This window comes from Protopterus annectens, chromosome 17.part0 (genome assembly GCF_019279795.1).
Source record: "Protopterus annectens isolate FY-2018-M chromosome 17.part0, PAN1.0, whole genome shotgun sequence".
NCBI lineage: Eukaryota > Metazoa > Chordata > Ceratodontiformes > Protopteridae > Protopterus > Protopterus annectens.
The window spans coordinates 490,606,626-490,631,772 of record NC_056751.1 but is presented as its reverse complement, the minus strand read 5'-3'; positions in this window follow the sequence as shown (position 1 = coordinate 490,631,772).

Here is a 25,147-nt window from a genome sequence, read left to right as displayed (position 1 = left end):
ACCCCTACCTATGCTTCACTATGATTATCATCATTACCAGAGTCTGCAGAGACACTGACATCAGGTTCTGTGTGGGAGGGACCACGACCCCATCCCCACCTGTGAAGGGAAGACAACATATGTGAATCAATACCTGCACTATAAGGTTGGCTGGTACACACACACACACACACACACACACACGCACACACACACACACACACACACACACACACACACACACACACACACACACACACACAAACATGGACAGACACACATGGACACACACACAGACACATACAGGTGAGGTAGCACAATGGCATTACACATACCTCACAGTACCCAAATGGTGACATGCATGACACACAGTCAGAGCACAACATACACACTTTGGACAGGCCCTCAACATCATGCAGTGAAGCCATTTTCACTCCATGTCACTAAAAATATACACCTCAAGGATACGTGAATAGAGTTACTAGGTGATGACCCTTCACCTAGCTCACACCACACCCATGTACACATTATTGCTGTTCATCTGTATAGCACAGTGGCAACTCCTACAGAACATACCTCACAAACATACAAAATGTTGCAGAACATGTAGATGTCTGGCTCATATGTTTGCTCTGTTCCACATAACTCCTGTGTTTGTCTGACACATTACTGGGATGATCTGAGGATTGATGTCACTAATTAATGACATACATTTGAGTGTCAGACCCTAGAACCTGTAGTAAATGTCTGTTAAAACAAATCATGTTACACTTACAACATTCTAATCTTACAGTGGATATGATAAATGTACACATCCCTGTTAAAATGCCAGGTTCTTGTAATATATTAAATGAGACCACAATAATTAATTTCATAACATTGCCCACATTTAATGTGACATATCACCTGTGCAATCTAATTGATAAACAGACAAATGTGTTAGGTGTAAAATATAATAAATGAAATACGTACAATAGGGCGGCTGCATAAGTGTGCACACCCTTAAACTGATACTTTGTTGAAGCACCTTTTGATTTAATTACAGCATGCAGTCTTCTTGGGAAGGAGACTATCAGTATGGCACATCTTCACCTGGCATTAGTTAGCCACACTTTCTTGCTAAAGCTCTCCAACTCTGTTAGACTGCAAGGGCATCTCATGTGCACAGCCCTCTTCAGGTCACACCACAGATTTTCTATTAGAGTTTGGCCTGGGCTCTGGCTGGGCCAATCCATAACCTTGATTGTGTTCTGGTAGAGCCATTCCTAGGCTGATTTGAATGTATGTTTCGGGTCATTGTCATGTGGAGAGGTGAAACCCCTTTCATCTTCAGCTTTCTGTTAGACACCTAATGGTTTTGGGCCAAAAGTGAGTGGTATTTGGTACTGGTCGTAATTCCCACCACCTTGACTAAAGCCCCAGTTCCAGCTTATGAACAACAACCTCAAAGCAGGGCACTGCCTCCACCATTCCTCACTGTGGGGATGGTGGTCATAAGTGATGCAAAGTTTTGCTTGTGCACCAGACATACCTTTTAGAATTGTGTCTGAAAAGTTGAACCTTGGTCTCATTAGACCATAACACATTTTCAGACATGCTCGTGGGAACACGTGATGTAATGTTTTGCAGATTGTAGCCAGGTCTGGATTTTTTTTCTGTGTGGAAAAATGCTTCCATCTTCCAACCTTACTCCATAGGCCAGTATTATGGAGAATACGGCAGGTTTTGTCACATGTAGTACACAACCAGTACTTGCCAGAGATTCCTGCAACTCCTTCAGTGTTGCTGTATGCACCTGGCAGCCTCCCTGACCAGTTTTTTTCATGCCTTTTCATCAGTTTTGGGGGACATCCAGTTCTTTGCAACGCCACTGTTGTTCCATATCTACCCCACCTTTTGATGACTGTCTTCACTGTGTTCCATGGTATAAGCAATGCTGTGGTAATGTTTATGTACCCTACTCCTGACTGATACCATTCAACATTGAGATTCCTTTGATGCTTTATAAGCTCTCTGTGAACCATGGCTTTTGATGTAGCAGGCAACTAAGTAAATGTCAGGAATATCCTTCTAAGACATCAGACCATTATTTGGTGTTACTCAGAGTCCTTTTACTTGATGTCAGGTGTGTACCCAAGCAGTCTGAATACTGTAATTAAATCACAGGCTGCTCCAACAAAGTATTAGTTTATAGGTGTGCACATGTATGCATCCAGCTTATTGTAGGTTTTGTATCCTTCATATTTGGTCCCCTGACAGATTTGTTTGTTTTTCAAGTGAATTGTTCAGGTTATAGGTCATATTAAAGGTGGGAAAAGGTGTGGAATGAAATATTGTGGTCTCATTTTTTATATCACAAATAACTGGCATCTTAACAGGGGTGTGTACACTTTTTATATCCACTGTATAAGAGTAATATTTCAAATATGTCCCTATTTTTGGTCCTTTGTCCCCCCATTCTGTCAGTCTCTGTCCAGATTTCTTGCACTGAAAAGTTTTGAGGTATGCTACGTAAATGTTATATCTCGTGCATATAGGCCCCTGTGGTGACCACTGTGATGCAATGCAGTTAACCCCACCACAAGTGAACATGCACATAATGCAATATGGCTAGGAGTGACAGTTGTGTGCATGGTAAAATGCATGCCCTTAACATGCCTTGGGTATTGGCGAACCACAACAAGACAATTCCATACTTACCAGCTTAAGGCTGCTGTCCCACCTCAGGACCAGAGGGACCTATGTAGTTGTGGGCGAGAGGTATTGTCAGCAGACTCACATGTGGCATTGGTACAAGATGAATGCAGCTTTTCTGCACATTTATGGTACAAGATCTAATACTACAACAATTTGCTGTCCTTCACCACATATGTGTATGTCTGTGCATTACAAAACCAACCACAACTGCATTCTGACCTGACATATGTATCTAGCTACTCTATAGATGTCAGTATGGCTGCTACTGTAGTCTATTAATCCCCACTGGGGCATTACCTCCACGTTCCTCGTCCATTGTCTGGGTGCCACCCACCTCAACATTGTGGGTGTCTGGACTATAATGTTGGGTTGGGGTGGGTGCTCAAGGTTGGCAAGTAGCTCCTCAGTGGGTGTGAGTTCTGTGTGACAGGACTCCCACATGTGGCTGTGTGGTCCCTGGCCATGGCAGCAGCCGTTCACCGGGCATGGCGTATCAGGTCAGTTGCATGATGCCAAACTTGCCTGCATGTTCGTGTGTGCCAGGCTGACATTGTTTACTCTGGACAAGGTCGTCCCAGAGGGCAGTCCGCTCCTGCAGATGCTGTCAGCTACAGCTGAATATTACACTGTAGTGCTGGATGATGTAGCCAGTTATTGCTGTAGTTTCAGCCTCCATGTAAGCAGCATTTCTAGTGTGATGCATTGCACCTGGAAGAAGACATAAACATGGAAACACATCACAGGACCTCATACATTTTTCAATGGTATTTACAGAACCTGCACATCAACATTGACTACCAGTAGCCACCACTCACAACCACATCACACCCATCATATATCAGCATAGTAGCAGCTTGCATTGCACTCCTGGTCCTTATGTGCCATGTTCCTCCCAATGAGGGTCAGTAAATTGTGTAATACTCTGTTCATCATTCACTTCTGTGTAGAGGGATGACAGTGTCCATCTTACATATGGATGGGGGTGTGGATGGTGCTTAGGCTTTGTTTGACTGCAGTGTCTAATGGAGTTGGGAGCACATGCCTGAGTTCATGTAGGATGCAGACATGGATGTTATCAGGTCCCATGGAGACCTAAGTTTTGTTGCCTTTCAGTCGGCATTATGGACCTGCTCCCTGATGATGAGGGGAGGGGTGTAGGTGCTGTGCATATCCACCTATACTAATGGGGGGGCAGGGTGGTAACACTTCCACTTAACCTGTCTGCAGCGGGTTGGCTATAGCTATGGCATGTGTGTATGTGGTGTGATTGACCACCATACAGGGTGGGTTGTGTTGTTGCTGCTGAGACTGAAGACATATGTGAGGATGGCCTTGTGATTAGCCTTGGTGGAGTGGATGTTTCCAATTTTTACTCATAGTTAGCCTTACCATAATTCACCTGTGACCTTATATGCTTGTTCAGACAAAGGTGGTGCTTCTAACTTGGTTCCTGCACCTAATTGGCCCTGTACAGCCAATATAGCAACATATTACATGGTTTGTGTATTGCTGCTGTCCAACAAAAGGGATTGCCCTACCTTGGTGGAGGCAGGTTTTACGAGTCAGTTATTGCTGAGACCATACAGCTATGTAGGTGGTCCTATAGCTGTTTGTTGTAGGCATGGACACGAGGTCATAACACAGTTGTACACTTCTCCAATTTCAACCTGATAATCATGCTTATTGTAGTACCCATTTCTGTTTCAGAGCAATGCAACAACCAGTAGCTGTAGACATATATGTCTGTTGGATCCACTAACACTCATATTACACACATGTAGAACATCTACAACTTATTTACCTGACTGCTCACAACTCATGTCTGTTGTTTTCTATGCTTCCAGCTAAACCTACTCATACATATATGTGCATAGGTGATACCTGATATACATTTCTGTTCTATGTCTGTATGGCATACTGTATTTACACTCTTGCTGCTCAGTCATACCTCTCAACCTGTTAGAGCAGGACATCTGGATGACTGCACACATAAATGGAGGCAAAGGCCCAAAAATATTGACATGGTATTACTATTGCTGTAAAATACATAAGTCAGTTTGTAGCACAGTATGCTTTGCATTCTCAGAAATACCCTGGAGTATGTCCGACATTCATAAGTATGCTATTATGTTCTGATGTCAGTGTTCACAGATTTACCAATGGTTTGCCAGACATAACACACCTGTATGTGTGAATGACTACAAATATTAGGCACACATGCGGTTATTGTGCAGCAGGACACTGTACAGTTGAATGGTGTGAGCTCAGTATATTACATGCAGTTCAACACACACTTCTGTGACAGTAGTTTAGTTCGCACACACCCTGTGTTGGTCTCTTAGATTTGCAACACAAACATGTGTATCATAGTTATATTCACAAGCAACATATGGATATGTACATCCCAGTAGCTGGCCTAGCAGTGTCACAGTCAGTACTGTTTGACAGACACTCCAGTAGAAGTCATATGTGAGCTGTGATCTATGTCACTGCAGACAGAGCTGGATGCTATGGCCATAGGTGCTGTTCAGTAATATATCAGTGCAGCAAGTCTTGTTGATACTTATTTGTTTAATTTCCTATTTCCTTTTATTACATGCCCCCTACAGCATTTCATTACATTCTTACTTATTTCACATACCTGTTTTTTTTCCAAGTAGTCCAGAATAGTCGTGTTTTGTGTTTTTTCTTTCTTTCTCTCTCTTTCTCTATCTGTCTTCTTATGTAGAGATTTACAACTGTTTTGCATAGGCAGCAGCTTGCTTTTTGTAGGTAATGGTCTTGAGCAGGTGATCGCCTGTGTGCCAAATGGTACTCCAAACTTGCTAATTGCATGCAGAACAGCTGTGTTGTTATTCCAGTAGCCAATGACATGGCAACGCACTCTTATAATTGAGTATGTTTTTTGTGTGTGTGTGTGTGTGTGTGTGTGTGTGTGTGTGTGTGTGTGTGTGTGTGTGTGTGTGTGTGTGTGCTGCCCCTTTTCCTTGCTTGTGAGGAGGACATCATGGAAGTGTGTGAGCTACAGCATCATAGAGGGTAGGTGGGAATCCCCTCTTATGACAAGACTTGTGGAAACAGTCCAACTAATTGGGGGAGAAGTTTCCAGACTTAAGGACAGAATGAAAGTATTGTTGTTATTCAGTTTGAATAATGTTAGTTTAACAGGGTTTGTCTGGACATGCATTTACAGCTTGATTTTAAGTATGACAGTGTTATGTGGATGACATAACTCTCAACTGTAGGGCTATCTGCAAAATGGCCAGATGTTTGCCTGTTATGTTTGGTCTGTTCTCCTGATAGTTTTTGTCCTTGGCAAATCAGTAGGATACTCTGGGGATTGCAGTCAGTAAATGCTAACATCCATTTGTGTTTCTGACTTCATATCCTTGAGAAAAGATATGTTACAACAAATCCTGTAACACCAGCAACCTTCTCAGTTTATGACAGCCCTGTGTTTGGGCCTCTGTTCACCAATTATGTCAGGCTTTGTCCAGATGTCATGCACTAAGAGGTTCAGAGATATGTTACATCATTATGTAATACCTAAATTCTGCTATCACCCCAGTGATGTAGCAGACTCCCAGACATGTTACAAGGAATAGGCCATAGATATGAGGCCAAAGCCAGGACATTCTGTGGGAATCTGTACAGTTGAGATGTCTGTGTATGTCTGTCCATTGTTAACAGATTGTCAGGATTGTGTAGCAGTGTAGTGTGTAAATGTTAGTTGGGCTGTGTAGGGAGGGAGTACATGTGAGTGTCATGGGCCCTTTCCATCTGACTGTGCATTGTCTGTATATATTTGTATGGGCATATTGTGACATGTCCCATAACACCTCAGGACTCCCACTACACTGTGACTTGGGGCAGTATATGTAGGGGTAGTGTGTGGATGGCAAACAGGATATTTTTGTTCACACGGTCATTTTACTGTAGTGTTCATTTGTTTTACCAGTATGTCACTGTGGTACAATTGGTTGTGGGTATGCACTTTCACATCAGTGTCTGTTTTCCAATACTGTTACATCCCTGTAATGCCTGATATATTTGCTAATGGACGTGTAAGTCCACAGAGCTGATCTGGGATGGTGTTGTGTTGGTCGACTGTAGTTTGGACTGTGCTGGGTACATGCTTGGCAGCTCATTGTAGTTTCCCTAATGTTATGTTATGTCCAGATATTTGTAGGATGTCCAGATATGTGGCTCATATCTTTTGCCTAGTCCCCATAACTTTTGAGTATTTCTGACAAATCAGTGGGATGATGTGAGGATTGAGGTTACTAACTTATGAGAAGCAATTGAGTGTCGGACATGTGATATTTTAGGCAATATATGTAAAAAACAGATGGTATTATTGCAGCAACTTTCTCAGATAATCTACTCACGTATTTCAGATGTGTCCCTATTATCATGCCTTTGTACCTCCACTTTGTCAGGCTTGGTCTGGATTCATTGCACTAAAGGGTTCTGAGCATACCTGTCAACTGCCAGGCATTCTACAGGATGTCCAGATGTTTGGCTCATATTTTTGGTCTGTTCCACTAATTATTTGTATGTGTCTGGTATATCACTATGATGATCTGAGGAGTTATGTCAGTAAATAATGACATATACAGTTCTGTTTCAGACCTCATATTCTTCAGAAGATGTATGCTGAAACAAACCCTGTTACTGTAGCATCTTTATAAGTTTATAAGGGCAATATTTAAAATATGTCCCTATATCTGGCCCATTGTCCCTCCATTTTGACAGACCTTGCCCAAATTTCCTCCACTAAGAGGTTGGCAGTTATGATTCTGAGGTATGACTGCACTGCATGTTGTATACATATATGTGTGTGTGCGTGTGTGTGTGTGTGTGTGTGTGTGTGTGTGTGTGTGTGTGTGTACTTTTTTCATATATATGTATCACCATACATATACACACACACACACATATATATATATATATATATATATATATATATATATATATATATATATATATATATATTTATGTGTGTGTGTGTGTGTGTTTGTGTGTGTATTTATATATACAAAACATGACTGATTCCATAGAGCTTTTTCCCTAATACTGAATGCATCCATTGCAAGATATGTTTGAAAAAGCAATAGAAATCCCCTCAGCTCAAATGGTGCAGTGGTACATTGCTCTGACTATAGTATACAGAGTCCTGGGTTTGAGACATGCCACATCCATATATTTTGTTGCTGGGCAGAATAGAGTCTGACAGAGGCAGAGTGATTAAAGCAGTTTTAAGTGGGTTTGTGTGGTTTTGTGCAATGCTAAGCAATGCCAAAACATAGTTAGTCTGTTTTGGCTTCACTTAGTGGCACTTATTCCCGCTTACACCCTCGTTAATTTCTTTAAAAAAAAGATAATAGGAAAGTGGTGAAAAAGGGGCACACAGAGGGAGAAACATGAAAGGTAGTTAGGGATGTGCAGAACAGGTGTAGCGAAAGTCCATAGCTGTCCATTTCTTATACAGCAACAGCTGAGAATTGGTACAGAATTTGGAGGTGAATTTAAACACTCAACCCCCAGAGATAGGGGTGAGGACAACAGAAATGTGTTATCAAGCCAATTGGACCAGATTAAATGTGTCCAGTGGACATGTGTATGAAATGGACAGCTATGTATGGGGCAATAGCTTTTTTGGGACAGATGCCCTTTTTTTTAAAGGTGAGAATGGGATGTTGGGGAAGGATTGTAGGTATGCCTGGGGAGGTAGATTGGGTAGGGAGATGTATATGACACATGAGGGGGGAAACACCTTTGACAGGGAGGGTGGTTGGAAATCTGAAGCCTATGAGCTCCCAAATGGATACAGTGGGACTGAAGTCCCCACCCATGGACAGTCACCACTGCACCTTGATGGCCCAGAAGGTGGCTGTGCTGGGGGCTGTACAGCAGGGGCAGCCTACCACTTGAGGTGCATCAGGCAGCCCTCCATCTGGTGCAGCCAGACATCCAGCTCTGTTCAGATGATGCTGCACACCATACCCTGGAAATGACTGTGGGTGACAGGCTCCTTCCGTGCCTGCTCACGGGGGGGGGAAGGGCCCCCATCCCCTGAGGCGGTTCCACCTGAAGGTGGTGCAGGACTAACAGATGAAGAAGTCCTGGGTTGGGTCCCAGACGTGCTGAGGCCCAGTGCCATGGCCAAATGAGGTGGCTGCAGCTGTAGGGGAGAAAACAAATGTTATGCATATCTGTCTATCACATTCTCAGGCTAGAATTTGATGCACCTATATCTGTGATACTTACAAACTGCTGGAGCATGGTTGTCCCTGACATCTTGGATCCAATGGTCCAAAACCACCCCCTTCCTCCACTTTAGGTTGGCGTAGTGGTGCCGGACCTGCTCATCAGTTTGTGGGATGCCAGTAGCACTGGTGAGATCAAGGGCAAGATGGTCCCAGTCCTCCACTTTATATTGTGAGCCCTGGCACCGGCCCTGCAGCAGTTCCTCATCATGGTTACTTAAGAGGAGGCCAGCCATGACCCTGGACTCCACGATGCCCCACCGCTGCCCCCTAAAATGTGAACCCTCACCTACACCAGCCATGGTTCCTGCACAGGTTGAACTATAACAGGTACTGGCTGTATTTCCACCTGTGCAGTTTAAATAAGGCCATATTCCAGCCCTTTGCCATCATTGGTTGATTGTGTAATTATTGAACACAGCTTAGCAGTGCTCAAATCTGGTAAGTCGGTTTTAGCAATGTTTAAAGGGGACATTGTTGAGCACTGCTTAACAGTGCACAGATCTGGTTAACTGAGCTGACTGTTGCTTACTATTCACGTCTAAGCATTGCTTAAACCAGCTAAGAATAATTGAGCACTGCTAATCATTGCTCACTTTTAATTTTTAAAAATATCAGAATAATGACTTCAATTAGTAAGTGTACTGATTTACTTTACATGACGTCCCTCTATGTCCTTTCATTACATTACCAAGGGATGTGACTATACTGTATGGGACACTTGTGTATATATGGGTGGTTTCACATGTTATATGCACTCACACTTCCATTTTAGACCAGCTACACTACCCTGGTTGACAAATATCACTTACTACATCATTTACAAAAAAAAAAAAAAAATGAACACTGCTTTCCTATGTAAAAATAAAGTTGTGTTTTGGTACTCAAACCGTGAATGCCTGCATACAAAGCCAAGACTCTAACCACTACACTAGCCTGACATTAATATTTTAGCTGTATATTTTTTATTTATCTCCTCTGGGGTGTTTAAGCAATGCTGGGCAGAGGGACATAACATGCACAACTGCTCAGCTACACTTAAACATACCTTAGTATGGAAAACAAAATATTTTTATTTATTTATGGCCTTATACAGCTTTGTTGTTCTAGAAGTTTGACAGGTATGTGAGGCAGGTATCTGGGCATTGTGCAGACACCTGTACAGTTGAGGGCTTTGCCCATGCAGTACTTTCAGATGTCAGACATTTGTGTTTCAGTCTTCATACACTTCAGGAGGTCCGTGCTAGTGTTAACCTTTTATTCTATCAGCTTTTGGGTTTGTCAGTGCAGTATTTAAAATGTGTCCCTATTTTTGTTGCTTTGTCACCCCTTTATTTATGGCTTTGTACTGCTTTATTGCTCTAAGAGGGTGAGAAGTATGTGAGGCAGGCATCTGTGCATTCTGAAGACACCTGTACAGTTAACGGCTATGGTCGTACAGCACTTTCACATGTCAGACATTTGTGTTTCAGTCTTCATACCCTGCAGGAAGTCCATGCTACTGCAGACCTTTTATTCTATCAGCTTTTGGGTTTGTCAATGCAATATTTAAAATGTTCCCCTATTTTTGTGGCTTTGTCCCTCCATTATTTATGGTTTTGTACTGCTTTATTGCTTTGGGAGGGTGAGATGTATGCGAGGCAGGCATCTGAGCATTCTGCAGAAACCTGTACAGTTGATGGCTATGGCCATATGACACTTTTATAATGCAGGATGTGTGTGTGACAGAACCTGTCACACACCCCCTGCATTGTTTCTTGCTCCCCTATCTATTTCAGTTTCCACGGACACTGAAATACTCAATTTTATTTCATTTCAGTGTCTGCAGACACTGAAATGTTTTTCAAAAGTGCTGTATGGCACTTTCTGAGTGCAGAGGGAGTGTTAGATGAGAGTGCACTACCTAAACATGCTCCCTGAACTCAGTACTCTTCGTGTCCATTTAGCCTTAGCAGCAGCACACATCCATGAATATGCAAGCCGCGTTGCTGTTAATGTTAATGCTAAACGGACACAGTTCACTCTGTGAAGGAACAGCACTATTACTGCAAGAAGTTTATTTAATCCAGAGGTTTGAGTATAATGAATAATTATTACTACCTATTATTTAAATAATTTATTTCAATAAGCCTGTAAAATATAAATCACTTTACCCTTAACTAATGACTGAATAATGTAATAAGCGTGTTACAAATAAGTCTGTCACTTTACCTTTAACTAATGACTAAATAATGTAATTCTGTTACTTTACTCTTAAACTAATGACTGAATAATGTTATGTATTTTGAGATTTGACTGAAATATACTATATCGAACACACAGCTGAATATGAATATCATATTCTGAAACTTGACTGATATTTACATTAGCATATACTGAACATTTAAAAATAGTTGTATATATTCTGGAGACTAACTAAACTTAAGAATATATTCTGCCAGTATTAACTAAACACAGATAAAAGCATAACTGAAACTGGTACATGTTATATTTTCAAAACCAAACTATTATTGCCTGAAGATATATTGAAAGCTAATGCTGTTGACAAATTGTTTGAAACATGAGAACATTTTGACAGTATTACTTGAGCACAGTTGGAAAATTAACTGGAATTTGTTTTTTGTCAGTTTATCTGAAAACATGAAAACATTGTCTGAACACAGATAAAATGAAAACTTGTACTATTGTATAATTGTCTGAAAACATGAGAACATTTTGAGTATGTTACATGAACACAGATAAGAAATTAACTGAAATCTGTTTTTTGTCAGTATTGTTTGAATATTGAAAAAACATAAACTGAAACTAGTATTGTTATATAACTGTCTGAAACACACATACTTGTTTTAACTAATACATTTTAACTTTAAACAAACATTGAAGAAATGAATGAAACACACAGTCACCTCTGCACCACAGCTCTTGCCAAATTTTACTTTGCATTGTCCCAGTTGCTGATGAGGTAAAGGAAGGCCTGCTTTAATGCTGAAGTGTTCTTTTTATAGTTAGGCCTTTAAACCTCTTTTTTTATCTCTTGTGTAAAGCTGGGTGACTAAAGGTTTTGATTGTATCTAGTATCAGATCCTTACATCGTTAATACTTATAAACTGGTAGTATTCCTTATTGTCCTAAGTTTATTTACATTTTTCTGCATGAAAGAAGCATTTGCTGCTAATAAACTCTTGCAAGTCTGTAAGCAAACTGATAATTTCAAATGAAACTAAGTAATAATGTAACACTGTGCATTGCAGCACCTATATAAAATTAATTTTAATTTTTTGAACTTTTTACATTTTGTCTTGTGACCCTTAGATTTTAACATACTGTTCTAGGAGTGAAACTCCACCCACTGTCTTACCATAACCATTTCTTTAGCTGATGTAATTTAATTTTTTAGTACAAATGAATGCTGCAAGAATTTATTATTACTGTCTACAATATTTTTAGATAAATGGTAAAACTATAAATGCATTAAATGGATAATACTGTCTTTAATTTAGCTTGCTAGGCTGGCTGTAATCTGAGCTGATGTGCTTGGCAAACTATCATTTCTATACGAAACATATACTGTCTGAAACTGATTACATAATGTAGTCTTTCCTACATAGGATCTGAATTTTTAACTGTGTTGTCACTTTTACAATGTAGCATTGACTTTAAATTTTACATTCTGTAAACTAGCAAACATGATTTTGTCTCTGTCTATATCATTGCTTATTGTTTATGCATTGCAAACTTTAATACACAACTCCTTAACACAACAATAGCACAAAAAATGCATTTGCCAAACCTGTAACTGTAAATCCTTTATTCTGTAAATTAATTTAGCTGTTATTTCTGATATACCATGCAAGACATAGAGGTATATGGTTACCCTTTTTTTCTAACTGGCCACACCCAATATGTCTTTCTGAGCACTTCAGCTGTGTCAGCTGAACTGAAATTTATTTTATCTTTAGCCCATAAATCTGCATGTCCCTGTCATAACCAATTCTTAAAATTCTGTACATTTGCACAAATCCTGTCAATGAAGTAGAACTCTAATGACATGTGTATACCTAGTACAGATCTGCTACATTTTGAACTGTTAGCTGCTGCAATCTTTCACCTTTTAAATTCTGATGAAACTGCACTTGTGTCTTTTAATAAAGATCTGTGTGTAACTGCAATTGATTTGTCTGTAAATAATGAAATATTATTTCATTTAACCTTAAACAATGACAGATCAATGCTCTGATCTTTACAGATAGATATGGAATGCATTCTTTTACTTAACACTGAAGTATGTTATTCAGTTATACTGCAATTTACTGTATTAAAATCTGCACTCTGATTTTTCTTATCTCCCTTCAGTGCAAACATTGCTCTTGATTCTGAAAATAAGAAAAGTACAGTTGTGTACCTACCATAAATGTAGATGTTCGAATGTATTCTCTGTTGCAGTCATTACACTTGGGTTATCCTGCTGGCAGGCTACCCGCAGTCAGCCTGAATTCCAAAGTCCTGGTCTGGCATCGGTTGCTGTTGCCTCTTCCCTGACGTCAGTGTGCCAGGGGTATAAAAGATGCAGCCAATGCCATTTTCTTCAGTTTTTCTTGCCCCGGATGTCAGGTGCCCCCAAAAGGGTAGACTAAAAAACATTGCTAATAAAAGCATGCACTAAAATAAACAATACCTTCAACTACAAGCAAATACACCACATAGGTTGTATAGGACAGAGAAGTACAGATAAGTCCCAGCAAAGAAAGGGGGATGGTGGGTGGGTAACCTGGACTGCAACAGTGAATACACTTGAACATCTACATTTATGGTAGGTACATAACTGTACAATGTTAATCGTGTTTCACTGTTGCAGTCATTACACTTGGGTTGGATCCCAAAGCTGAGGTTGAGTGGCTGTGTCTAAATAGAATTAGGAGTGGCTATAAAGCCCTGCAGAATTGCAGTGGCAAAGGCTGCTCTGGATTTAGAGTAAAGAGGTAAGTAGTAGTGTTTAGTAAAAGTGTGCACTGAAGTCCAAGTTGCAGCCTCCAAAATATCCTTGGTTGGTACTCCTCTGAGGAAGGCTGCTGAGGTGGCTGCTGCCCTGACAGAATGTGGTCTAATGCCCTTAGGCACTGACTTGCCATGTTGTGAATAGCAAAAATGAATGCAGTGTCCTATCCATTTTGAAATAGTCTGCTTTGAGATAGCATTTCCTTGTGATCCTGGAGCATATGCCACTAAAAGTTGCTCAGTCTTTCTGAAAGCTTTAGTTTTGTACAAATAGAAGCATAGCTGTCTGTGTATGTCCAAAGAATGCAGAAGTCTCTCCCCTTTATTCTGTAGGTTTGGGGAAAAAAGTAGGCAAATGAATGGTTTGGTTAAGAGCCACACTGGACACCATCTTAGGCATAAATGTTGGGTTTGTCCTTAGAGAAACCCTGTCTGGATGGAAGATAATAAAAGGTTCCACAGCCATTAATGCCTGTAACTCTGAGACTCTTCTTGCTGAAGTTATTGCTAGGAGCAGAGCTGTTTTCCATGATATGAATTTTATCTCAGCTGTATTGGCTGGCTTGAAAGGAGGCTGTGTGAGTTTTTCCAAGACAAAATTGAGGTCCCATGCAGGTATTGGTGCTCTCCCTGGAGGTCTTATATTTTTGGCCCCCCCTGAGGAACTGCCTAAGCAATGGATGTGAAAAAATAGGTGGGTCTGCATTGTAATGAGCTGAAATGGCAGAGGTATGGATCTTAATTGATGAGAAAGGTAGGCCTTTGTCCAGCATCTCAGTTAGGTATTGTAAAATCTGAGGTATATTTGGGACAAGTGTGTCAATTCCTTGTGCCTGGTTCCAAGCACATAATCTCTTCCATTTTTCTGCATAAGATTTTCTGGTGCTGGGCCTCCTGGCCACCAAAATAACATCCATAACTGCTTTAGAGAGAGGTGTATTCTGAATGGTTACACTATCCGCCATGCAGCTAGATTTAGGGTTCTGAGTTGGCTGTGCAGGATCTGATTGTTTTGTTGGGTCAGTAAATGAGGAATTTGAGGCAATGTCCAGGCTGGGCCTTGGGATAAGCTCCTTAGGATTGGGTACGAGTGTTGACGTGGCCAATCTGGGGTAATGAGTAACATTTGTGGCTTCTCTTGTCTGACCTTTAGGAGTACCTTGGGGAGGAGAGGCAGTGGAGGAAAGGCATATACTGTAAGGTTGTTCCAGCTGAATGACAAGGCATCCACTTTCTATGCTTGTTTGTGATAAGTCCTTGTGCAAAATCTCTGAAGTTGGCAGTTGTGAGGGGAGGCAAAAAGATCTATGTCTGGGCATCCCCATTTCCTTGTTGTCATGCTGAAGATTTGTGGATCTAGTTTCCACTCGTGAGGATCCATCAGGTTTCTGCTTAGGTCGTCTGCCAGAGCATTTGTTATTCCTGGCAGGAATTGTGCTTGCAGGTGTACTTGGTAGGTCAATGCTGTGTTCCACAAAATCATGGCTTGTCTGCAGAGGGGGTAGGAATGTGTGCCCCCCTGCTTGTTTATGTACCAAATAACTGTGGTGTAGTCCATCTTTACCAGCAGCTGTCCTGGATGAAGTAGGTCCTTGAAGGCTGTCAGGGTATTTTGTACAGCTAGCATCTCTTTTTGATTGATGTGAAGATGCCTTTGGCTTGGGGGCCATGTGCCCTGAATACATTTTCCTGTCATGTGGGCCCCCCAGGCATAATCTGACGCATCTGTTGTTAGTTTTTGCCTGGCTGTGGGTAAAGTGAATGGCTGTCCCTTGTTGTGGTGACAGGCCTGTGTCCACCATCGAAACTCCTGTTGTAGGCAGGGAATGAGTGAAATTAATGATTCCAGAATGTGGCAATGTTGAGTCCAATCACATTTTAGATACCATTGTAGTTTTCTCATATGCAGTCTTGCATATGGAATTAGCAGAATGCAGGAGGCCATGTAGCCCAGAGCCTGCAGAATTTTTCTTGCAGATAACTGGGTCTTTGTTGCCATGCTTTTGAAGTAAGAAGTCAGTTGCCTTTGTTTTTCTGGCGTGTGATAAGCCATCTGGGCAGCTGTATTTAACCTTGCACCCAGGAATATTATCTCCTGAGAGGGTACTAGTTTTGCTTTCTTTTTGTTTACTGTGTACCCTAGGCAAATTAGTAATCTTTTTACAAATGCCAGATACTTTAGTAGAACGTCTTTGGTTTCTGCTTGAATAAGGCAGTTGTCCAAGTAGAGATATAGCTGAATTCCTCTTTGTCTGCAAAATGTAATTACTGGTGCCAGGCATTTTGTGAAGACCCTGGGCGCAGTAGATAAGCCAAAGGGCAGTGCAAAGAATTGGTAGTGCATTGAGCCAGCTATGAATCTGAGGTATCTTCTGCAAGATTGTCTGATTGGGACATGCAGGTATGCCTCTTTGAGGTCCAAAGTTACAAGCCAAGCCTTCTTGCCCAGCATGGACAGAAGCTTTTGTAGAGTCAACATTTTGAATTTTGGAACGTCCAGAAAAGTATTTAGAATAGACAGGTCCAGAATTGGTCTCCATGCTTTGTCCTTTCTTGGTACTAAGAAAAGTCCTTGAGTAAAATACTTGTCCCTGTTCTTGTTGTGGTACTGGCTGAATGGCCTCATGCCCATGAGAGATGAAACTTGTTTTTGTGCCTCTGCCTATTGATTGTGTGGCAGGTCTGGCATACCTTTTGCCTTTGGAAGGGTGTGAAAGGAGAACCTGTAGCCCTGAGAGACTATATTCAGGACCCATTTGTCCTGGGTGATCATGTGCCAATTTTGTGAAAAAGTGCTAGCTTTCCCCCTAAGGGCACTGCCAAAAGATAAGTGCTTGGCATTGGCAGAGGGAAGTCATTGGGAATGTTTGCTATATGGCTGTGATTTGTCTTCTGCACTTTTGGAGGTAGAAGCACCCCATTGTTTGGGCCTGTATGAGCCCTGGGGCTGTTGTCTGCCTCTAGGGCATCTGTATCTGCCTCTTTGTGGCCTGTCTGACACAGGGAAAGGACCAAATCTTAAAAGGCCAGTTCCTGCTAAATCTGGGTGGCTGTACCTGTAAGAAATCCTTCACTGTCTGCATAGATTTAGCTTTATCCTCCATTTTCTTCAACACCTCTTCTGCCTTAACACCAAACAAAGTATCATGCTGTAATGGAGCATCCAATAATTTTGCTTTAACATGATCAGGCAGAGTTTGTTCCTTTAACCAAGCATGCCTTCTAATAACAGAACCTGTTACAGCGGCCCTGCAAGAGGCCTCCAGTGAATCATAACCACATTGCAAAGTATGTTTTCCCACTTATTCAGCTGCATGCAATAAATCCTACAATTCCTTGTTTTCAGAACATTCAGAATTTGTCAACATTTTCTGTTTTAACAGAGACATTAAGTATTGCTGATATTTAAGCATATGAAACTGACAATTTAAAGCCCTTACAGCCAAGGTAGCAGAAGTGTAAACTTTTCTGTCCGGTGCCCTAGAATCTCTATCTGAGGAGACAGGGTTTTTTTCAGTAGCAGCCTTGACCCCTTTGGGACCCTGAGAAATAGTTTCTGGGTCAGCAGCAGGGTTTTTATATAGAAATTTATGAGAATCTAAAACCCTGTAGTATCTGTCTGGCTTAACAGGTGCAGGAGGTAGAGAGTCGGGAGACAGGCCGGACTCTGAAAATACATCATCTACAATGTCTAGAACAGGTGGAATAGCAAGAGGTCTGTGCTGAGGTAGTAGAAGAAAGTCTCTGAGCCTTTTCTTAGAATCTGAATAATCTTGGCTCTCCCCATGGAAATGATCTCTCATGGTATGCAGGGTTTCCCCAATTTAGTAGTCCTCAGGAGGAGAAGCTGAAGGAATAGATTATTCAGCATCAGAATCCTCATAGGGAGGAATAGAGTATCCCTGTTCTGAAGAGGAGTCAGAGGAAATGGAAACCTGATCAGAGGAATCATATTCAGCATCTTGCCTAGGCCTCTTATCAGGAGAGGGATGTGAACCCCTGATCAAAGTAATTAGGTCTTCGGCCATTTTGTGCATCTGTTTCTTAGGCATGGAAGTCTGTCCTGGAGAATGCTGTACTTGTTTCCTTGTCTTTAAAACTGTTTTAGTCTTTGTCTTGGATGCTGAAGATGGCTTGATATAAAGCTGTGTAGGTCTGAAAACACCCTCAGAAGCCAATGCCTGCTCAGCGGCTCCGGACCCATCTGAGGGATTAGTTTCTGAAGGCCCAATACCTTGAGTATCCAGAGGCCTAGCTGTCTCCACGTGGGAGTCGGAGGTGGCCTGTGGCTCTGAGGTAGCGGGTGGCAGGGGCTGTGAAAGTGCCTCACTGAGAACCGGTGAACCGGCGACTAGCCTAGAAGAGGCTTCATCATTGGTTTTGGAACTCGGATGCCTGTCCTTTTCTTTTTCCTTGTGCTTTTTATGAATTCCAGTTGTCAGTTGTTCCGACGGCATTATATAGTTAAACCTTCGGCCAAAGTTATGAAAAGCAAAATTGTACCGACACTTAATAGTGCGTTTGTTAAATCTAACACAAAACTGACAACTAGCTACGTCATGGTCAGGGCCTAGGCAAGGAATACAGTAAGAATGAAAATCCTTATGAGGTATTTGCTTCCCACAAGAAATACAATTGTTAACTTTTTCTGACATCGGTCTGGAGCAAGAAAAACGTTTCCCCAATGGGGTACTTAGCTTTATAGAAGACTTCGGATCTGAAATTCAATTTCGAAAATCTCAGGAGTCGGCCGACCGGCACTTGCGAACTGCTTTTGCTTCGGGCAATGTGTGGTAAGAAAGACTGAAGAAAATAGCGTCGGCTGCATCTTTTATACCCCTGGCACACTGATGTCAGGGAAGAGGCGAAAGCAACCAACGCCGGACCAGGACTTTGGAATTCAGGCTGACAGTGGGTAGCCTGCCAGCAGGATAACCCAAGTGTAATGGCTGCAACAGTGAAATACATGAACATCTGGAGAAGTAATGTGAACTTGAGACATGGCCTGCATGTTATGTATGTTGACTGTATTGAGATTTGTATGTTTAATACTGCAACATAATTCTGTATTTTGAATTACATGTATTACATTCTGAAAATTTGTATGTGAAACTATACTACAACTGAAATTATTATGTTGAAACTATACTACAACTGAAATTATTATGTTGAATTGTATGTGCTGAGGCATTTATGTTCAAGTTTGAGACTGTACTGATAGAAGCTGACTCATTAGCTTGCTTCTGTGATTTAAACCTTTTGTGTTTAGACATATTTAACATTCTTGAACTAATAACTTTTAACACTAAAATAATATTTCTAGACTGCTTTACCCAGGTTTTAAAATTAAACCAAAAATGTACTGATATTTGAACTGTAGAAGTATTACTTGACATGTTTACATGCAAATTATCTGTTAAATAAAAGGTACATTTAAAGTCTTACATAACTTTATGGTCCACGAAGAATGTGTGCTGTTGTCTGTAGCTTATTAACCTTTTTCTTGCTTTTTTGATATGCAAAGTTAAACTGGAAACTTGAAAGTTTTTGGAGATAGCTGTTAACTGGAAAATGTCTTTTGTGTTCTGAAGGAACACGGCTTTGATTTAATACTGGTCTGCTAAAGTTGGTTGAGGCTTCTCTGAAGTAAACACTGGTGCTGTGCACTTTGATTAACAGCTGTTTTGAGTGCTGTGTCTGTTTTCTGCATGAAGTAGTGCTGTGTTACTGAAAAGTCTTTTCTGTAATGAGAAATGCAGCTATTTCTGTTTGCTAATAAGGCTGTTTTACTCTGTAGAACACATGTAGTTGAATGAAACACTGCTATTCTGTAGATGTTTGAGGAACACACATAGTGTGACCAAGTCTGGAAATGAAGGATACCTTTACTGAAAGGGTGGTCTATAGCACCATTGAGTACCTTTACTGGGTCCTCTCAGCTGGAAAACCTCTGGAGTGCTGTCGAAATGTCCATAGTACTTTTGCTGTAGGGACTTGAAAGAACAGTCACTGTGAACTTAAGAAAATATATGCTGCACTGAAAACTGGAATCAAAAGGGTTACACACTACAACTGTCTCTGATTCCTGAGTGTCCACAGTAGCTGCTAGGTTGCAAAAATGATATCTCTCTCCCCAGACAGCGGGCCTGTTCGGGCGACACTGTAAGAATTGATAAGACTGTACTATACCTTCATTAGCTGGAAACACTGTAATGAGACTGAGAATGAACATCTTTATCTGTTAACTACTCAAACTCATGCTGAACAGGTGCTGGTCTCTTCTTTATGGTCCAAGTCTTGTGTACTTTCCAGAATGAATTTTCCAAACACTGTGGTTCATTCAATAAGACTTTATTAGATGTTCTCAATATTCAAATTCTGTTTTCATTAACAGTGTTAATAAACAGTTAGTGTTCAAAGTTAATGTACATAATATTCTTATTGCCCTGAACAACATAAACTAATATAGTCTTTATTTGACCTGTCTTCTGTACTCAGGTTTGAATGTCTGTAATCTTCTCTGTAATAACAGGTCAAACGAATGAACTAGACTTAACTGACTTTTCTAACTGTATCTGAATTTTAGTTTAATAATACCGAAACCATGTGATGCTTTACATGCCCTCTTAACCTTGGTTCCCTTGGTTACCAAGCTTGACATTTTATGTGCTTTATTTAACATTCCATTAAGGAACATTCTGTAGCTGGCAAAATTGTATCTTTCCCCTTTGAAAAGAACATTCTGTATTTCTATATTTTCTACACGCGTTATGCTTATCTTTCGTTTCTAATAAACAGTCTCTCATGCTTGACCAGCAAGGTTATTTTTCTTTCTGCTTAACTGTCTTTTATGCATAAATGTAACACCATTTATTTTACCCTTTAGCCTGTCTAATGTCTAATAACTACTTTAAAATGGAAGTCCTTAATCTTACAATGGGCTATGGCTAGAAGTGCCAGACAGTAGGCTCTGGGTACTACCAAATGCTGTATTCTCTCACTATCTAGCCCTCCCTCCGGGGTCCGCTTTCTGTACAATAACCCTTTATCCCAGTATACAGATGCCCCTTCCCTTGAGAATCAGGTGCCTCACTAGTTATCTCCCTCAGGCCTTGTAATGTAGGGTCTGAGAGCTAAGCCTGTCTCAATTGTCTCTTAGTAACCCTTCCCAGCTCCCCTTTCAGAGGAAGTCTGGTCAGCTCCCCTTCCAGAGGAAATCTGGTATTCTCTGAGAGCGGTGCCTAACTGTTAGCCCGGGTACTACTGCTCACCTCTGCCCTTGCAGTCACTCTGTCCAATGGAACATCAGTACCCACAAGCAGCTGTGGTTCCCCTTCAGTCTCACTGTTACAGGACAGCTCCCTCCTTGAAGTAACCACCTCACCAGTCCTGGCTGCAAGTGTGCAGTCTATCTGGGTCTCCTGCAGGCTACCAGACCCACATGCTTGTCTCCAAGCCTGACTGAGTATAACTGGATGCACACATGGTACTGCATTATCAAAAGCATTCCCTATCAGGACATCTGTAGGGATATCCTCAAACACACCTACTTGCTGGCTTCCTTTTCCACCCTCCCAGTTAAGGTGAACCCTAGCCAAAGGTATTTGAAATGGGGCCCCTCCTAAAGCTCTGACTGGAGTAGACTGTCCAAGCAAGTAGTGCTCCACTGTAACCATTGCAGGCTTCACAATGGCTAGGTCAGTGGCTGTGTCTCTTTTAGACATGGCATCTTTCCCATTCACTAAGATAGGATATAACCTCTTGTGGTAGTTTGGTACCCTTGTTGTCTCGAGACAACCTACGGTTGGCATTTTTGTCACTGCCACTTACTGGCTCTTCCATCTTTTGTTCCCCACCTTACCTCCATGGACATCTATATGCTGCATGGCCCCAGTAGTTGCATTTAAAACATTTAACCCTTAGGCATGGACATGTACCTGGACAAGTGACTTCCTCTGCTACTGGCGGACTCTGTTGGGGCAGTCTGGGTTGCCCACCATGGGTTCCCTTAAACCCATGAGCAGCACTGGGTGTCTCTTTCCTGTGCAGCGATGCCATGATTGCTAGGTATAGGTCTCCCTTTTTCCCCAACTCATCAACAGTAGGGCATTGTCTATCAGCTTTCCAGATTCTTATGTCCTCAGCCAAAGTGCTAAGGGCTTGTTCCCTCACCAAAAGGTCTGCCATCCCTTCAAAAGTGGTGACCTGACATCCACTCTTCCAACTATGAAATTAAGTGCTGAGTTCAGCAACATATTCACACACACTTCCATTTGCCTTGTGTCTGTGCTCACAAAACGTTTTCTTATATGCTTCACATGTTAACTTAAAATACTCTAGCAAATAGTTGTTTACAACATTATAATTTAAACATTCAGTGTCAGACAGTTTTGCAAGCACAGTTACAGCTTTACCATGGAGTAAGGGGGTCAGGAAATGCACCCAGAGCCCTTGGTCAACATTATACTGTTTACATACCCTCTCAAAAATATGAATGAAGCTATCAAAATTATCCCCCAATGTAAATTGTGGAAGAAATTTACTGACTTTTTTTGCTTCTCGGGTTTGGTTACTCCCTTCCCAATTACCTCCATAACTCTAGCGAAGAGTCAGCATCTCCTTTTCATGTTGCCTATGACTCTCATTCTCCTCAGCCTGCAAATGTCACAGTGTCTCTGCTTCTTCTATTTCCAAATGTTTGTCCTCAGCTCAAGTCTCTTTAATTCAAGATAGATTTTTAAGTCCTCTGTGGAAAGGTTGAGCTGTCCATTCCCTGAGAGTTGTAGATCTCCACAGCCAGTCTAATTGTCCTCCTGGTTGCTAATCTGTGATGCAGCTGTGACTAAAGCTGCAATCATGTCTGCTTTAGTCATGTTGGCATGCACCAGTCCTTTAGCCTGGCACATCTCACCCAACTGTCCCCTTGTCAGCTTGCTATACTCCTCTGCTGACATAGTCACCTGCTCTCACTGACTAACTAAGCTAACAAAAAAATAAAACAATTGTGATATGAACTCTGAATGTTCACTGCATATCTGATGAAGAGTACAAACACCTTCAGTGACCACTGTACTCAGGCTACTGGAATTCAATATCCATATCACTACAAGCCGATTAATATGTGATATGACTGCAAACTGGGAGCCATTATTGAATCCCCAAATGATCTGGATACTCTACAAAAGGGCCTTACAGAAACAGATGATTGGTGCCAGAGCCATGGGCTCAAGCTCAATGCCAAGAAATGTATAGTTATCCCCTTTGGGAAAAAATCATGTACCCGTGAATTATCACATAGGTGGCAGTACACTAAACACTGAAAGTGTGATAAGAGACTTAGGGACACAGGTGGACAGTGGTCTCACCTTCAATAACCACATCGCCACAACAGTCAGGAAATCCTTCTATGTGGCACATCTCATCACTAAGGGCTTTTCATCCTGAAAAAAGGAGGTCATTGTCCCACTGTACTCATCCCTCATTAGACCCATTATAGAATACAATGCCCCATTTCGTATGTACCTCTCAAGACATCTGCAACAACTGGAAAGGCCGCAGAAATACCTCACTAAAAGAATCACAGGCCTAAAGCAGATGCCCTATGCTGACCGCCTTAAAAAAACTCCAGCTATACTCTGTCGTATATCATCTACTCCGAGGCGATCTCTGCTTAACATACAAGGCCATGTCAAACCCAGAGCTGTTGGACATGCTACACTTAAAGAAATCTCAATCCCTCAGAGCTACATGCTCCAGGGGTCTAAATCTTGTCATCATAATAAACAAAACATGCTGGAGGGATAGGTTCCTGACCCACAGACTCCCCAGACTCTGGAATAGACTGCCCACACATGTCAAGAAGAGCACCTCTTTGGCCCTCTTCAAAAGGAACCTTGATGATTGGATGGGAGAAAGGAAATTCACCCCGGGATCACATCAGTCGCCCTGCTAGACAGGGGTCCAGGGAAGTAAATAGTGTGGGAAGAAATAGCCATGGAATTGTTATGGCTAGGCTTGTATAGGCCCAAGGGCCGATAGCCTAGTACCAACCTATGACCCTATGAACTTGAACTGGAAATTGTGTCAAAACCTTTGGCCAGGTTGAGGTATGTAGTATGTATAATTTTCCCTTCATCCATTGCTTTGGATATCTTTTCAAAAAATTCCACCAAGTTGAATAAGCATGACCTGTCCTTGATGATTCCAAACAGAGACAGGTCTAGTGTTTGAAGATTCCCTATGTCTTGATTGATTAACTCCATGCTAAGTCTTTGCATATGATGTTGATCAGACTTGTTGGTCTGTAATTACCTGGCTTTGCGGAAGGTCCTTCAATACGCAGAGAAATGACTGCAGCTGTTCTCCACTTGGTACAAAACCTGTATGGAGGCTGAGACTGAACAGTGTTGTTAGCAGTCTGGCTAAAATGTTCTCCATGCTATTTAATATGCATCCAGGGATATTGTCAAATCCAACCAATGCAGTGTTTGTAGCTTTTGATAACACTTTTAGGACTTATTCTTGTTTGATAGCTGGAAGAAAGCCTGTTTCAGTACATTTGAAAGATAATATAGCCATAATTCTGCTGGACAACATGGATTAGTCATGTGCAGTCAAAAAGCAGACCCTCTCAGCAATTGACTCAATGACAGTATCTCCATGCACTAAAAGATTGAGGCAGCATGATAAACCTTTGAACCTGAACTTGTAGAATATTTGAATGGAGCTGAACTATGTATATATACTGTATATATTTACTAGATTCACTTCAGCATTACTTGTTCACTGGAGAGAGGTTTCCTTGTTCCTGCCCACAATCAGCAGACATGGATAAGGACAGTAAGAGTGTCAAAATATCATTCTTTTTCTTTCAATTTTAAAATAAACTTGCTTATGGACTGACAATGACTTTGATCCTAGTGAAATATGCTCTTCCTGGCTGTAACACATTTGTCCAGTAGTCAACCTCTAGCACCATGCTGCACAATGGGGGCGGGGGGCAGGTGAAATCCAATTCCTTATGATCTTGGAGATCAGTCACTTTTTTGCACATAATGTTAACTGTGTTTCCAGATTAGAACAGTTGTTGATTAGACATGTTTTTTAATATGATTTTTGAAAACTAATACATTTTTATAACCTTTTCTTCTTCTTGAACAGATGGTTTATTCATATCAAGAGATGGTCACTGACTATGACTATTCCAC